General features: G+C 38.5%; 1 long non-coding RNA gene across 1 annotated transcript; it reads right to left on the reverse strand.

Moving 5' to 3' along the window:
- Window positions 1-574: 574 nt before the first annotated feature.
- LOC130013520 (uncharacterized) lies at window positions 575-2,574 on the reverse strand. Its single transcript, XR_008788687.1, has 3 exons — window positions 2,121-2,574; window positions 1,487-1,637; window positions 575-1,167 (listed from the first exon to the last, which is right to left on the reverse strand). It is a non-coding gene; the product is annotated as an uncharacterized LOC130013520 (long non-coding RNA).
- Between the last annotated feature and the right edge of the window lie 15,644 nt (window positions 2,575-18,218).

An 18,218-nucleotide genomic window follows, 5' to 3' on the forward strand; every position in this document is an offset into this window, starting at 1 on the left:
GATGTAAATAAAAATGCTCAAAACACAAATGTCATGGGTGAATAAAGAATTGTGGAAATCCATTAACGGTAAAAAAGAATTATCTCCCTTTCTGTCAAATGCCTGTAATTGATAGACTATCAGGTCTTGTATGAATCATAAGACCAGGTGTGGGCAAACAAGCCCAATAATTATTTTGTTTGTTGGATCTCAAGGGCCTGTTAGGGTTGGTTGTTGGATGTTTGCTCAGAAATTATCGCTTGTATGGAACATGCTAGAGTCGATTTGTAGCATATTCTAGCCAGGGGATATGTTTGACAGTAGTTGAGTGATATGCTTTTGAAATAATGGAGATCAGTAGCACTTTATAAGCATTGAACCACATGATTTATTTCCCCTAAGATAAACATTCTAAACCCACATACATGTTCCCTTTCAATTAGCCACTACAGTATTTTTACAACTGTAATGTAGCTGTGAACTACTATTTCGGATATGATTAATGGTCAAATTACAAACATACATGTAGATATAAGTTAAAAAAAATAATTGTGTATCTGGGCTGGAATGAAGGGAAAGGTTAGAAAACAGGATGAACAGTTGTGAAATTATTTATTAAAGTGAAACAATCATTGAAAATCAAAATTAAACAGTTACTCTGCACATCAAATGTCATCAAAGTTAATCTTCATTATCATCATCACTGTCACTAAATGTATTAACATCAAATTCGGTCTCTTTAACAGTTTTTTTTTCATTTTCACATTGACTACACATGCACAGGTCTGTACAAGAAAGGGGGGTTGGGATGGCCTAGAGTGCCGCGCTTCGACCTCTAGCTGGTCGGTCACCTCTGGCTTGTGGCTGTGGCTTTGATCCCAGGTGTGAGCGTATGTGGCATGGAGATAGAGGCGTCTTCTCAACCTCGTGGGTTTCCTCCGGGCACTCCGGTTTCCTCTCACTGCTAAAGACCCATACGCGCAAGCGAATTATTGAAATAAAATTGAAACCGTATGTTAGTCCCAAAATGACCTAGTTTGTGTTGAGTGGACGTTAAACCCCATTTCTCTCTCTCTCTCTCTCTGTACAAGACAACTTTGCTGGCCATTTATGATTCTTTCTCTTATGACATCTTCACAGAATATATTGTATGTGGTTTAATATTCGACGGAGGGCTAGTCATCTTTGCTGAAAAATATAAATAAACATATACATGTACACAATTAAAACAAAATTCTGGAGCTTGGTTTACTCTCATTAATTTCGTACAACAGAGGAAAAAGACACTTACACAGGGGTTAACATCTTATTTTCATGCAGAAACCAGCTAATGAAGACAGGAAGGCATTAGCAGTACAAGGAGAGATAGAGAGGAGAATTGCGGTTTAACGTCCACTGGACAAAAACATAGTAATTTCAGGACTCACCCATGGTTCAGTTTTATTTGAATAATACCAGTGGCAAGAAGGCGGAGAATACAAATAAAAAAAACATCACAAATATTTACCTTTCTGATAACTGTCTAAGAAATTCAGTACATGTATATTGCCTATAACATTTTTGGTGATATCTGACCTCAATGGCCACACAATCTTGCCCTCTGATATGCCTTAAAATATCTTCATCCTCTTTCAATTCAGCAGCTTTCAACAGTTGGCCTACAAACAAATTTGCAAACAAATTATACACCATATAGCGTTGAATGTTGTTTGTGCTCAAGGGTGGGGGAGGGAATGTCACTTTGAGGCCTACATGTACATGTACCTGGCTGGTCAACTCTGGCATGCGGTTTAGTTCAGATCCTTTGTGTGAGCGGAAATGGTCTAGAGACAGATCGTCTTAGCAAGGCACCTACAAGTGGGCCAAGAAAATAAAAAACAAGTTAACTTCTCTATGTTTCATCCCTTGTGCAAGCAAATGTGCAACACTTTAACCAATGACTGTGCCAAATCAACAAATGGGGTAAAGGGCTTTAATGGCTAGCTTCATAACAATTTTACAGTGATTGCAGTAGCACTTCTGATTCCATTTACAACAAAAACAACAACACAATAATTAAAAACTGTAGGATGAATATATTTAATATTTATTAGTAATAATTATAAATTTAGTAAGTAACATAATATTAACATTAGGCCTACCTGAGCCTGTTTGGGTCTGAGTCTGTGTTAATACATCCTTCTTCCTATTTTCTCCAACAGTGACAAATCTGTCACGTTTTTTACATATAATACACACAACAGGCAGCACCGATTTACTCTTTCTTTTTGCTTCAGGAGCGTAATTTGTTTGGAGAGCTAGGTCCCAGATCGTCTACACTCCCGCTATTCCCTGGTTGGATTGTAGCCGGGGATTTTAATTTTTCTTTATCTATACGATTACGGGCAGACCCAATTCGGAATTTGTCTGTAAAAGGCCTGTAGCATGTTGGGTGAAATCCAGTATCTTTTGGCGCGTCGATAAATTCCTTGTTTGATTATATCACCCGAAGTCGCCTGTTCAGCTATCCATTTCGCTCGCCCATCAAGTTTTAGCCATTCATGGGCACATTCACGGAATTTATCCCAGCGAGATTTTGTAAATAATTGTTCTCGTTCCTTTTTCTAAATCCTTGGTAATGAATAATACAGCGTAAATTTGATTTACGTTACGACAAAGTCTAACACTGTAAGTACCAAATAGTCATACGAGATATGTGCATCTCATCAAATTCAGCTTATACCACACCCACAATAATGTTACGGAGTCAGTGAGTTCAAGTTAGACAATACGCTGACCTTCCACTGACCATGCTTATAATATAAAATCTGTCAATGACAGCTGATTCATTGTTTAGTTTTTTATATGATATATTTAATATCAATAATATATGTATATGCATGCTTTATTTTACTTTACACGACCTCTAAAAATGCCCCAAATCGTAAAAATACGACTTTTTGGATTTCGATCTCCTTTTTTCGGCTACCCCGGACATTTTCAAAAAATGATACAATGATTTCACGCAACAGGCCAGCTATTAGCCTCTCGATTGACAAGAGTTTCATCGCCCTCCATTCATTATAACCAATGTCATCGTGCCCTAAAGAATCAACAAATCAGCTTGCTTATCTCTGCTTACCCTAGGCAAAAAATGCTCATCTTTGAACTCAATCATGACATTGACCTAGTGAACGCCTACACCAAGTTTGAACATTCTAGCTTAATTAGAAGGAGAGTTCTTGTGTTCCAAAGTCCCGGCCCTTCAAATTGCTTCTATTTTTCATTTTCAATTCAAAATGGTGACCATCACGTGACCGAAATCAAAATTCTGATCTGATAGATTTTTAGACATTCCTTCTAGGATTCCGAAAATATGACGCCCGAGTCTGTAAGTAAAATAGCAAAAAAGCCTTTTTGATTTTTCACGTTTAAAGATGGTGGCACTTCCGGTTCGATCGACAAACTCCATATTTTGTGTACGAATCAGTAATTACTTGTCTAGTATCGAATTTTTTTTTTAGGTCATTCTGACCTATATTTCGACGATTTTTTTGAAAACTTTGATCCTTAATTTCACCAAGGGGAGATAATTTAGAAAATTTCAAAGGACATCATTGAAGTCGCATTGGCAAGATCTACTAACATTCTAAATTTCACGAAAATCGCACAACTATTAAAGCCACCACCCATTTTTGGGGGGATAGGTAAAAGTTTCAGAACGATCCTATGGTTAGATTCTGAGAAATCCGATTTGTGGACAAAACACAAAAAAAAAATAACAATAATAATCTTAACAGAAACAATAAGCTTTCATATGTAATATGAAAGCTTAACTAGATCTGCATAGCAGATATCAAAGCTTTCATATAAACTTCAAAAGGGGTTATTAGAATCTATGAATCAACAACCACTCTGACGGAAGATATTCTCTGGGCTAAAAAATCTTTTTTCTCTCAGCTACGAGAGATACGTAGAATTAAACCGGCCCAGAGCCGACCGTGTTGATACGAAGCCGCTTATTTGACATTGACACATAACTGAAGGTGAATAGGCCTACCCGTCCAGTTAATACAATGGGCAATCTCACATCGGTCCACTAAAGAGAGGCACATACTAGTCGCCCCCTACTTCCCCAAGACATTTAGTCCAAACCTTGACTCTCATACATATAAACCATTTGGTACTACATGTACATGTATTTCGTACTTGTATCATATTAAACCCCTCGGCCGCCATGTTGAATCACACAGTATTTAACGTTCTATATCCTAACATCTTTATGAAATCAACGACAAATCTAAACTTGGGCACTCCAACCATTTTTATTTTTACATCATTCAGTTTTTTTTAAATAAGTAATTCTATCACAAATTATAGTGAAGACTGGACCACTAAACTAGTTACCCATCAGTTTTTCTTTGTGTTAATGCGTTCTACATTTTCAAAGCAATGATTCTTATAATGTGCGAGCCGCCATGACACCGGCGGATATTATAACTTCGATAGGCGAGAAACTTCAGGTAGCAGTTGGGTTTCATCAAATCATATAATTATGCGGTACGGCTTCACCTTTATTTCAATGGGAATTGGTTTATTATATGCGCAGTGCAGTTTTAGGTCAGTTTATGTGTAAATTAAGGGAGCTATACATAGGCCAGTAACCTTTTTGTAGTCATTTGACTAAAAAAAACTTGCGGAAAGGAACTCCGTAGGACAAGCCACTACTGTGGCAGGAGTAAGGCGGAAGACATCAGTAGTGGAACCATTTCTAAGTTAATCCCGAAGTGCGTTGCTATTGTAAGAATATATAAAATCGGGTTTCCGTTCCCGCTTTTTTTTTTTGCTGTAGTTTGAGTAATGAGTTAGAGCGTATATTTTGTAGTCAAAAAATCATTGCAAATAGAAGACCTCATCCCCACCACCACCAACCTGTAATACACTAGCTAGCTTGTGTATTTCCATATTCCATTTCCGAGAGATAGATAGAGAACACGCGAAATATAAAGTGATTTTTCTTACAATCAGGGACCATAATTCATGAAGTTACGATTCGATATGCGCAAATATCGAAAGGAACCATATCTTTGGGTTATAAACATGCATGTCAAGTTTCATCAAAATCTTTCACTGTGAAAAACCGGGGCTAAGTCATCTGAAATCAAACAAATTTTACAATGTAGGTAGTGAAAACAAAATGTTATGTTAAGCGTTGTTCGAGGGTGGGGTGGGTGCATAAAATTCCAAATGCAAAGGGTTATTTTTCGTGCACGCCAATATGCACACAGGATTTCGATTTTTCGTCCTACCTAAAAAACTGCACGCAAAGTTAGTTGTCGGGCCTTCGGTCAAGAAACACAGACAAAGGGAGAGAACGGGGACCTCTGTTTTGCATACCATCCAAGCGACTAGGCACTAATCCTTGTACCATGGACGAGGGGACGGGCGTTTTTCGTCCCATCGAAACGACTAGACACAGATCCTTGCTAGGCCTTCCATACTTCACCACTGCCAACGGGGAACCACTTTGACCTCGGGTTTTCGTACCATCCAAACGACTAGACACTAATCCTTGCAAGGCCTTCCGTTCTGCAGCAAATGAGCCACGCTGGCCTCGTTTTGTCGTAACATACAAACGACTAGACAATGTTTCATAATTTAGTCATGTTCGCGTGGGTGGGTTGGCAGCAGAATTGATATGTACATGATAGTGACACGAGGAGGGGGGGGAGCGGGGTGTACACAAATCACACAAATCAGAGCTTTGTAATACACGCATATACTTGATATACTAAATACACAAATGGCTGAATTTCGAGACATTTCTGGCACTCTTTTATCACATAATGAGAACACTGCATTAATTTCTATATATCAATAAAATATGCCTCAGACCCATTGTTTATTTTTAAATTTGAATTAGACTCGTAACAAAATATATTTTCTGGCAACAAATAGCATATAAATAAAACTAGATTTACTTTCTGATTATTTTTTTTAAATGAAATCATTCCAGGGCTTTTATTGACATTTCAGAAAATGTAGAGTTGGTCCCATGCACTTGAGGCCAAGGTCCTTGAAGTTGTACAGCTGCACCCGGTGACCGATATTTATTTAACGGGGAATAAGTGATAATTCATATTATAACAGTAAATAATTAAAATATCCCATATGGATTATAATAATATGTATATCATGTAGGTGTGCATGTAGGTTAAAATTGTGACCTCTGTAAATAGGCCCGTTCCTTGCATTTAGTTTTAGAGTTAGGAGTGCTAAAATTGAGAGAGCGAAATGGGCTTGATCGACCACTCGACACAAACTAGGTCATTTCGGGACTAACGTATGGTTCAATTTTATTTCAATAATTCGCTTGCGCGTAGGGGTCTAGCAGTGGGGGGAAACCGGGTCATCCTGAAAAAATACACAGGTTGGACGGGCGACCTACTCTTTGTCACGTACGGAAAGATACCCCAGCAGTCAAAATAGGTCAAAATAGGCGATTTCGGTTTCTAGTGTCGATGCATCGTTACGGTCAGTTTAAAAAATTGTCTTTTAAGGATAATGTGTATAGTACCAATACCTATCACATACGGAAGAGGCGATAAAATCTCTTTGCATTTCCAATTTCAAAATTAATTAAAACCAATATTAAATTCCGAAAATCGTTTTTTTGCTAAAACTCTTTTCTTTTTAATGTGATCAAAATGGGGGTAAAGCACAGAGTCAGGGGTTGTAATGGGCGTATTGTGTCCTAATTTCATGGTTTTCGGACAATCGGTGCCGGTGTCACGGCGAAATTCCACTTTTTTCCCCTCATGGAAGCCGTAAATTGACGCAAGGAGTAGGGTCGCCTGTCCAACCTTGTGGGTTTTCTCCGGGTCCTCCGGTTTCCTCCCACTGCTAAAGACCCCTACGCGCAAGCGAATTATTGAAATAAAATTAAACCATATGTTGGTCCCGAAATGACCTAGTTTGTGTCGAGTGGTCGATCATAGAAGCCGTAAATTGACTTAGAAAAAAAAAACGACGAAAGGCAGGTGACAAGAACAAACGACTTGAACGAATGCAGGTATCACCTTGAAATTTTCAGGGTGCCTAGGTACCAACGTGAAAAGTTGCTCGCCGGAATTTAGTACTCATGGTACCGTTGGTTCCTGTGTAGCGCATGCGCGAAATCAAAACCAGCTAAACTCGAAAACAACCTTGTCGGCACGGAAAACATCAAAGGAGAAATTCGAATTTTTGAAATATTCAAATACCAAACATTCGACCATGATCCAGGCTATCCTCAAATGTATTAATTTCGGTAATAGGAGACAGATTCTCTAAGCCACGACCAATTGTGTATGTTTTCAAGCCCATAAATGTGGATTTTTCACTAATTTTCATTTTCATTTCAAAATGGCGTCCATCAGTTGACCTAAATCAAAATTCTAAACCGATAGATTTTTAGGCTTTCCTTCAAGCATTCAGAAAATGTAACTCTTATGTCTTTAAGTAAAATATTGCAAAAGCCGTATGGACTTTTCACATTTTGAGATAGTGGCACTTCCGGTTTGCTCGACAAACTCCATATTTTGTGTACTCATCAGTACTGTCTTAGCTAGTACAGAAAAAAAATTTCAAGGCAATCTGACTTATATTTCGTCGATTTTTTTGAAAACTTTGATCCTTAATTTCACCAAGGGGAGATAATTTAGAAAATTTCCAGGGACATCATTGAAGTCGCATTGGCAAGATCTACTAACATTCTAAATTTCACGAAAATCGCACAACTATTAAAGAAGTTGTCAAATTGGTAATAACTTCCGGTTCGAAATGACAGCGACGAATTTTCGAAATGCCAAAATCCGAAATTGCAGATTTGAAGTAAATGTTTCAAGATACTCAAAGAAAAAAGAATTAGTAAAATAGGTCAAATAGTCACAGAGTTACAGCATTGTAGGTCAAATGCATTCCTTCGTAAAATTCGGTGATTTCGGATTCGTAAAACGTTTTGAAAATATATTTAATCAACAGCCACCACCCATTTTTGGGGGGATAGGTAAAAGTTTCAGAACGATCCTATGGTTAGATTCTGAGAAATCCGATTTGTGGACAAAACACAAAAAAAAAATAACAATAACTAGATCTGCATAGCAGATATCAAAGCTTTCATATAAACTTCAAAAGGGGTTATTAGAATCTATGAATCAACAACCACTCTGACGGAAGATATTCTCTGGGCTAAAAAATCTTTTTTCTCTCAGCTACGAGAGATACGTAGAATTAAACCGGCCCAGAGCCGACCGTGTTGATACGAAGCCGCTTATTTGACATTGACACATAACTGAAGGTGAATAGGCCTACCCGTCCAGTTAATACAATGGGCAATCTCACATCGGTCCACTAAAGAGAGGCACATGCTAGTCGCCCCCTACTTCCCCAAGACATTTAGTCCAAACCTTGACTCTCATACATATAAACCATTTGGTACTACATGTACATGTATTTCGTACTTATATCATATTAAACCCCTCGGCCGCCATGTTGAATCACACAGTATTTAACGTTCTATATCCTAACATCTTTATGAAATCAACGACAAATCTAAACTTGGGCACTCCAACCATTTTTATTTTTACATCATTCAGTTTTTTTTTAAATAAGTAATTCTATCACAAATTATAGTGAAGACTGGACCACTAAACTAGTTACCCATCAGTTTTTCTTTGTGTTAATGCGTTCTACATTTTCAAAGCAATGATTCTTATGATGTGCGAGCCGCCATGACACCGGCGGATATTATAACTTCGATAGGCGAGAAACTTCAGGTAGCAGTTGGGTTTCATCAAATCATATAATTATGCGGTACGGCTTCACCTTTATTTCAATGGGAATTGGTTTATTATATGTGCAGTGCAGTTTTAGGTCAGTTTATGTGTAAATTAAGGGAGCTATACATAGGCCAGTAACCTTTTTGTAGTCATTTGACTAAAAAAAACTTGCGGAAAGGAACTCCGTAGGACAAGCCACTACTGTGGCAGGAGTAAGGCGGAAGACATCAGTAGTGGAACCATTTCTAAGTTAATCCCGAAGTGCGTTGCTATTGTAAGAATATATAAAATCGGGTTTCCGTTCCGCTTTTTTTTTGCTGTAGTTTGAGTAATGAGTTAGAGCGTATATTTTGTAGTCAAAAAATCATTGCAAATAGAAGACCTCATCCCCACCACCACCAACCTGTAATACACTAGCTAGCTTGTGTATTTCCATATTCCATTTCCGAGAGATAGATAGAGAACACGCGAAATATAAAGTGATTTTTCTTACAATCAGGGACCATAATTCATGAAGTTATGCGCAAATATCGAAAGGAACCATATCTTTGGGTTATAAACATGCATGTCAAGTTTCATCAAAATCTTTCACTGTGAAAAACCGGGGCTAAGTCATCTGAAATCAAACAAATTTTACAATGTAGGTAGTGAAAACAAAATGTTATGTTAAGCGTTGTTCGAGGGTGGGGTGGGTGCATAAAATTCCAAATGCAAAAGGTTATTTTTCGTGCACGCCAATATGCACACAGGATTTCGATTTTTCGTCCTACCTAAAAAACTGCACGCAAAGTTAGTTGTCGGGCCTTCGGTCAAGAACCACAGACAAAGGGAGAGAACGGGGACCTCTGTTTTGCATACCATCCAAGCGACTAGGCACTAATCCTTGTACCATGGACGAGGGGACGGGCGTTTTTCGTCCCATCGAAACGACTAGACACAGATCCTTGCTAGGCCTTCCATACTTCACCACTGCCAACGGGGAACCACTTTGACCTCGGGTTTTCGTACCATCCAAACGACTAGACACTAATCCTTGCAAGGCCTTCCGTTCTGCAGCAAATGAGCCACGCTGGCCTCGTTTTGTCGTAACATACAAACGACTAGACAATGTTTCATAATTTAGTCATGTTCGCGTGGGTGGGTTGGCAGCAGAATTGATATGTACATGATAGTGACACGAGGAGGGGGGGGGGGAGCGGGGTGTACACAAATCACACAAATCAGAGCTACGCATATACTTGATATACTAAATACACAAATGGCTGAATTTCGAGACATTTCTGGCACTCTTTTATCACATAATGAGAACACTGCATTAATTTCTATATATCAATAAAATATGCCTCAGACCCATTGTTTATTTTTAAATTTGAATTAGACTCGTAACAAAATATATTTTCTGGCAACAAATAGCATATAAATAAAACTAGATTTACTTTCTGATTATTTTTTTTAAATGAAATCATTCCAGGGCTTTTATTGACATTTCAGAAAATGTAGAGTTGGTCCCATGCACTTGAGGCCAAGGTCCTTGAAGTTGTACAGCTGCACCCGGTGACCGATATTTATTTAACGGGGAATAAGTGATAATTCATATTATAACAGTAAATAATTAAAATATCCCATAGGGATTATAATAATATGTATATCATGTAGGTGTGCATGTAGGTTAAAATTGTGACCTCTGTAAATAGGCCCGTTCCTTGCATTTAGTTTTAGAGTTAGGAGTGCTAAAATTGAGAGAGCGAAATGGGGTTGATCGACCACTCGACACAAACTAGGTCATTTCGGGACTAACGTATGGTTCAATTTTATTTCAATAATTCGCTTGCGCGTAGGGGTCTAGCAGTGGGGGGAAACCGGGTGATCCTGAAAAAATACACAGGTTGGACGGGCGACCTACTCCTTGTCACGTACGGAAAGATACCCCAGCAGTCAAAATAGGTCAAAATAGGCGATTTCGGTTTCTAGTGTCGATGCATCGTTACGGTCAGTTTAAAAAATTGTCTTTTAAGTATAATGTGTATAGTACCAATACCTATCACATACGGAAGAGGCCATAAAATCTCTTTGCATTTCCAATTTCAAAATTAATTAAAACCAATATTAAATTCCGAAAATCGTTTTTTTGCTAAAACTCTTTTCTTTTTAATGTCATCAAAATGGGGGTAAAGCACAGAGTCAGGGGTGGTAATGGGCGTATTGTGTCCTAATTTCATGGTTTTCGGACAATCGGTGCCGGTGTCACGGCGAAATTCCACTTTTTCCCCTCATGGAAGCCGTAAATTGACGCAAGGAGTAGGGTCGCCTGTCCAACCTTGTGGGTTTTCTCCGGGTCCTCCGGTTTCCTCCCACTGCTAAAGACCCCTACGCGCAAGCGAATTATTGAAATAAAATTAAACCATATGTTGGTCCCGAAATGACCTAGTTTGTGTCGAGTGGACGTTAAACCCCATTTCTCTCTCTCTCTCTCTCTCTCCGTAAATTGACTTGAGGCCAGTGTTCTTTAAGTTGTACAGCGGCACCAGGTGACTGATATTTATTTAACGGGGAATAAGTGATAATTCATATTATAGCAGTAAATAATTAAAATATTTCATAGGGATTATAATAATATATCATGTCTGGGTATTACAGGGTTAAAACCAATATTAAATTCCGAAAATCGTTTTTTTGCTAAAACTCTTTTTTTTTAATGGGATCAAAATGGGGGTAAAGCACAGAGTCCGGGGTGGTAATGGGCGTATTGTGTCCAAATTTCATGGTTTTCGGACAATCGGTGCCGGTGTCACGGCGAAATTCCACTTTTTTCCCCTCATGGAACCCGTAAATTGACTTAGAAAAAAAAAACGACGAAAGGCAGGTGACAAGAACAAACGACTTGAACGAATGCAGGTATCACCTTGAAATTGTCAGGGTGCCTAGGTACCAACGTGAAAAGTTGCTCGCCGGAATTTAGTACTCATGGTACCGTTGGTTCCTGTGTAGCGCATGCGCGAAATCAAAACCAGCTAAACTCGAAAACAACCTTGTCGGCACGGAAAACATCAAAGGAGAAATTCGAATTTTTGAAATATTCAAATACCAAACATTCGACCATGATCCAGGCTATCCTCAAATGTATTAATTTCGGTAATAGGAGACAGATTCTCTAAGCCACGACCAATTGTGTATGTTTTCAAGCCCATAAATGTGGATTTTTCACTAATTTTCATTTTCATTTCAAAATGGCGTCCATCAGTTGACCTAAATCAAAATTCTAAACCGATAGATTTTTAGGCTTTCCTTCGAGCATTCAGAAAATGTAACTCTTATGTCTTTAAGTAAAATATTGCAAAAGCCGTATGGACTTTTCACATTTTGAGATGGTGGCACTTCCGGTTTGCTCGACAAACTCCATATTTTGTGTACTCATCAGTACTGTCTTAGCTAGTACAGAAAAAAAATTTCAAGGCAATCTGACCTATATTTCGTCGATTTTTTTGAAAACTTTGATCCTTAATTTCACCAAGGGGAGATAATTTAGAAAATTTCCAAGGACATCATTGAAGTCGCATTGGCAAGATCTACTAACATTCTAAATTTCACGAAAATCGCACAACTATTAAAGAAGTTGTCAAATTGGTAATAACTTCCGGTTCGAAATGACAGCGACGAATTTTCGAAATGCCAAAATCCGAAATTGCAGATTTGAAGTAAATGTTTCAAGATACTCAAAGAAAAAAGAATTAGTAAAATAGGTCAAATAGTCACAGAGTTACAGCATTGTAGGTCAAATGCATTCCTTCGTAAAATTCGGTGATTTCGGATTCGTAAAACGTTTTGAAAATATATTTAATCAACAGCCACCACCCATTTTTGGGGGGATAGGTAAAAGTTTCAGAACGATCCTATGGTTAGTTTCTGAGAAATCCGATTTGTGGACAAAACACAAAAAAAAAATAACAATAATAATCTTAACAGAAACAATAAGCTTTCATATGTAATATGAAAGCTTAATAATCTTAACAGAAACAATAAGCTTTCATATGTAATATGAAAGCTTAATAATAATCTTAACAGAAACAATAAGCTTTCATATATAATATGAAAGCTTAATAATAATAATCTTAGTAATAACAATAGTCTTTCACCGAAGGTGAAAGCCTAATTAATCTTAGTAATAACAATAGTCTTTCACCGAAGGTGAAAGCCTAATAATCTTAGTAATAACAATAGTCTTTCACCGAAGGTGAAAGCCTAATAATAATCTTAACAGAAACAATAAGCTTTCATATGTAATACAAATGAAAGCTTAATAATAATTTTAGTAAAAACAATAGTCTTTCAGACAAAGTCTGAAAGCCTAACTAGACCTGCAAGCAGCACTGAACCGGCTTTCAGGAATCAGACAGGAAGTGTGTCATACAATAGCCCATTCATCGAGCTACCAAACGATACTTTAGGTGTTTTGATCCGGTCACACCCGACGGTGAAATCACGATTTTTGCAAGAGTACCGATTTTTACTGTTTTTCTTTTAATATCGAATATTTTTATGACTACGATTTCATCGGTGCCACGTTACCCTAAACATATATCACTTCCGGTACCAATGAAACCATTAAACAGGTTTCCACATAAGCATTGCACACATCAAATAAAATGGACGCCGAATCAACCAAATCCAGCAATATCAATCAATTCATTTTATACATTTGTTGGCGCTATTGCACTTTCGTACCTCTACCAGTTCCCGTGGTCGTAGGCACTTGAAATTTTCAGAGGATGTTAAGGGGGGCTAACAATGACCACACACCAAATTTCAGCCGAATCGATAAATAACTTTTTATTTTACCGACCTTTTAATTTCTAACGAGAGAGAACTTCATCCGTTTGACGCCATTTGCTTTGTTTACTAATTAGACTTGAATAACAAGACACTAAGACGGAAACCGACTCGAATAACAAGACACTTAGACGGAAACCGACACACTGCACTAGCTGCCTAACACTGCAGTTCATAAAAATTAATATAATTTTCGTATACTTTAATTTTTGCGCGAAGCCACCATTTTCTATAAAATACTATTTGGTGTTGATCAGTGGATTGGCCTTTAGGTGTGAATATTGCCGTGACCTTGATTTTGACCTTGAGGCCAAACTTCCCATCCATATCGGGGCCTTTGCGTTTATGCTTGCCGTGGCCTTATTTCCTACTGTATTATCAAAGTTAATGTTCGAGGTGAAAGCAGAGATGACGTCCTTCAGAAAAGATACTTGGGTTAAAGTCGTAGGTCAAGGTCATGTTACAGAAAACTAAACTCAAACTTTTCAGTCATTTTTGGGACATTTGACCTTGACTTACGACCTTGACCCCGTTACCATTTTCGAAGGCTATCACATTGGCTTGAATCATGAACGTTTACCTTGGTCCTATCGCACACTGCTCGGTCAGAAAACGGTCAAACGCAGAGGGTCCGTGTCCGAAAGGAAGTCAATGGGCGTGGTCAATGTGAAAGGTCGTGGTGACCTCCACTAGTCACCGTTAACCATCCGTAACCTTGACTCTGACCTTGAGTCCAAACGTCCCATCCATCTCGGGCCCTTTGCGTTTATGCTTGCCGTGGCCTTATTTCTAACTGTATTATCAAAGTTAATGTTCGAGGTGAAAGCAGAGACGACGTCCTCCAGAAAATATAATTGGGTCAAAGTCGTAGGTCAAGGTCATCTTACAGAAAACTAAACTCGGACTTTTCAAAGTCAGTTTTGGGACATTTGACCTTGACTTACAACCTTGACCTCGTAACCATTTTCGAAGGCTATCACCTTGACTTGAACCATCGACGTTTACTTTGGTCCTGTCACACACTGTTCGGTCAGAAAAGGGTCAAACGCAAAGGGCCCGTGTCCGAAAGGAAGTCAATGGGCGTGGTCATTGTGAAAGGTCGTGGTGACCTCCACTAGTCACCTTTAACCATCTGTGACCTTGACTTTGACCTTGAGTCCAAACTTCCTATCCATCTCGGGCCCTTTTCGTTTATGCTTGCCGTGACCCTATTTCTTACTGTATTATCAAAGTTAATGCTTGAGGTGAAAGCAGAGACAACGTCCTTCAGAAAAGTTAAAAGGTCAAAGTCGTAGGTCAAGGTCTTGTTACAGAAAACTAAACTCAAACGTTCAAAGTCAGTTTTGGGACATTTGACCTTGACTTACGACCTTGACCTCGTAACCATTTTCGAAGGCTATCACCTTGACTTGAACCATCGACGTTTACTTTGGTCCTGTCGCACACTGTTCGGTCAGAAAAGGGTCAAACGCAAAGGGCCCGTGTCCGAAAGGAAGTCAATGGGCGTGGTCAATGTGAAAGGTCGTGGTGACCTCCACTAGTCACCTTTAACCATCTGTGACCTTGACTTTGACCTTGAGTCCAAACTTCCTATCCATCTCGGGCCCTTTTCGTTTATGCTTGCCGTGACCCTATTTCTTACTGTATTATCAAAGTTAATGCTTGAGGTGAAAGCAGAGACAACGTCCTTCAGAAAAGTTAAAAGGTCAAAGTCGTAGGTCAAGGTCATGTTACAGAAAACTAAACTCAAACTTTCAAAGTCAGTTTTGGGAAATTTGACCTTGACTTACGACCTTGACCTCGTAACCATTTTCGAAGGCTATCAACTTGGCTTGAATCATGGGCGTTTACCTTGGTCCTGTCGCACACTGCTCGATCAGAAAACGGTCAAACGCAGAGGGGCCCATGCCCGAAAGGAAGTCAAGGGCGTGGTCAATGTGAAAGTTCGTGGTGACCTCCACTAGTCACCTTTAACCATACGTGACCTCGACATCGACCTTGAGTCCAAACTTCCCATCCATCTCGGGCCCTTTTCGTTTATGCTTGCCGTGACCCTATTTCTTACTGTATTATCAAAGTTAATGCTTGAGGTGAAAGCAGAGACAACGTCCTTCAGAAAAGATAAATGGGTCAAAGTCGTAGGTCAAGGTCATGTTACAGAAAACTGAACTCAAACTTTTCAAAGTCAGTTTTGGGACATTTGACCTTGACTTACGACCTTGATCCCATAACCATTTTCAAAGCCCATAATCTTGGCTTGAACCATCGACGTTTACCCTGGCCCTGTCGCACACTGCTCGGTCAGAAAACGGTCAAACGCAGAGGGGCCCGTGTCCGAAAGAACGTCAAAGGGCGTGGTCAATGTGAAAGTTCGTGGTGACCTCCACTAGTCACCTTTAACCATCCGTGACCTTGACTTCGACCTTGAGTCCAAACTTCCCATCAATCTCGGGCCCTTTTCGTTTATGCTTGCCGTGACCCTATTTCTTACTGTATTATCAAAGTTAATGCTTGAGGTGAAATCAAAGACAATGTCCCTCAGAAAAGATAATTGGGTCAAATTCGTAGGTCAAGGTCATGTTATAGAAAACTGAACTCAAACTTTTCAAGGTCAGTTTTGGGACATTTGACCTTGACTTACGAGCTTGACCCGTAACCATTTTCAAAGCCCATCATCTTGGCTTGAACCATCGACTTTTACCCTGGCCCTGTCCCAAAAATGAAATAAGGTCACGGCACGCATAAACGCAAAGGGTCCGAGATGGATGGGAAGTTCGGACTCTAGGTCAGGGTCAAGGTCACGGATGGTTAACGGTGACTAGTGGAGGTCACCACGACCTTTCACATTGACCACGCCCATTGACTTCCTTTCGGACACGGGCCCCTCTCCGTTTGACCCTTTTCTGACCGAGCAGTGTGTGACAGAACCAAGGTAAGCGTCCATGATTCAAGCCATGGTGATAGCCTTCGAAAATGGTTACGGGGTCAAGGTCGTAAGTCAAGGTCAAATGTCCAAAAAATGACTTTGAAAAGTTTGAGTTTAGTTTTCTGTAACATGACCTTGACCTACGACTTTGACCCAATCATCTTTTCCGAAGGACGTCGTCTCTGCTTTCACCTCGAACATTAACTTTGAAAATACAGTAAGAAATAAGGCCACGGCAATCATAAACGCAAAGGCCCTGATATGGATGGGAAGTTAAGACTCAAGGTCAAAATCAAGGTCACGGCAATATTCACACCTAAAGGCCAATCCACTGATCAACACCAAATAGTATTTTATAGAACATGGTGGCTTCGCGCAAAAATTAAAGTATACGAAAATTATATTAATTTTTATGAACTGCAGAGATAGGCAGCTAGTGCAGTGTGTCGGTTTCCGTCTTAGTGTCTTGTTATTCGAGTCTAAATAGTAAACAAAGCAAATGGCGTCAAACAGATGAAGTTCTCTCTCGTTAGAAATTAAAAGGTCGGTAAAATAAAAATGTTATTGATCGATTCGGCTGAAATTTGGTGTGTGGTCATTGCTAGTCCCCCTTAACATCCTCTAATAATTTCAAGTTCCTACGACCACGGGAACTGGTAGAGGTACGAAAGTGCAATAGCGCCCATTTGTTACATGTAAGTGTACAGTACTTCCGGTGATAATGAAAATGTTCAATTAGTTTTATGAAATCAGAAATGGCATAAGGCATCACACGGTGAAAATTTTATGTAAATCGAATAATAATTGCCACTTTTATAGACCAAAAACCTTGAAAAGTGACTTGTAGAAAACCTTCTATTTCTCTGCAACCGTACAAGTTAGAAACCATTTTCTGGTATCTGTATGATCGTATGGGTTCAGTCTATTTGTTGATTGGAATCAAATATCATAATTTTAAAAACATTACAAATCAGACTCATTTGAATAAAATATCTGTTTTGAAGGCTAAAAATACAGTTTTTGCCAAAATGACGTTACTTCCGGTGATAATGAAAATATTACTTGTATGAAATTGTAAATGGCACTAGGTATCACACAGTGAAAATTTTATGAAAATCGAATAATAAATGACACATTTATGGACAAAAAACCACGAAAAGTGACCTGTTGAAAATCGCCTATTTCCCCGCAACTGAACAAGTTAGAAACAATTTTGTGAAATCTATATGACCTTATGAATTTTATTAATATGTGAATATAAACCAAAAGTTAAAATTATTAATACATATTAAATAATTCTTGGTTGAAAAAAATATTGATTTTAAAAGTTAAAAATGCATTTTTTGACAAAATGGCGTCACTTCCGGTGTCAATTTTCAATTGTAATCAAATTGATACGACGCATACTTACTTTTTGAATCAAATGGTGTCACTTTTGTGAAAATCCAATAATAATTGACTATTTTACAGGCAAAATAACGAAATCAGTGACTTATGCAAAATTGCCCATTTCTAGGTAACTGCTTATATTACAAACTAATTTTAACATACATTTTCTTCGTATGGATTATAGCTACAAGTTTATAAAAGTTACGTAGAAATATTTTAAAATCTGAAAAGCCTGAATGGGTTGTAAATAGGTCAATTTTACACCTTTTTTCACCTCTTTAATCCAAATTAAAAAAACC

Source organism: Patella vulgata, chromosome 1 (assembly GCF_932274485.2).
Source record: "Patella vulgata chromosome 1, xgPatVulg1.2, whole genome shotgun sequence".
In the NCBI taxonomy this organism is placed as follows: domain Eukaryota; kingdom Metazoa; phylum Mollusca; class Gastropoda; family Patellidae; genus Patella; species Patella vulgata.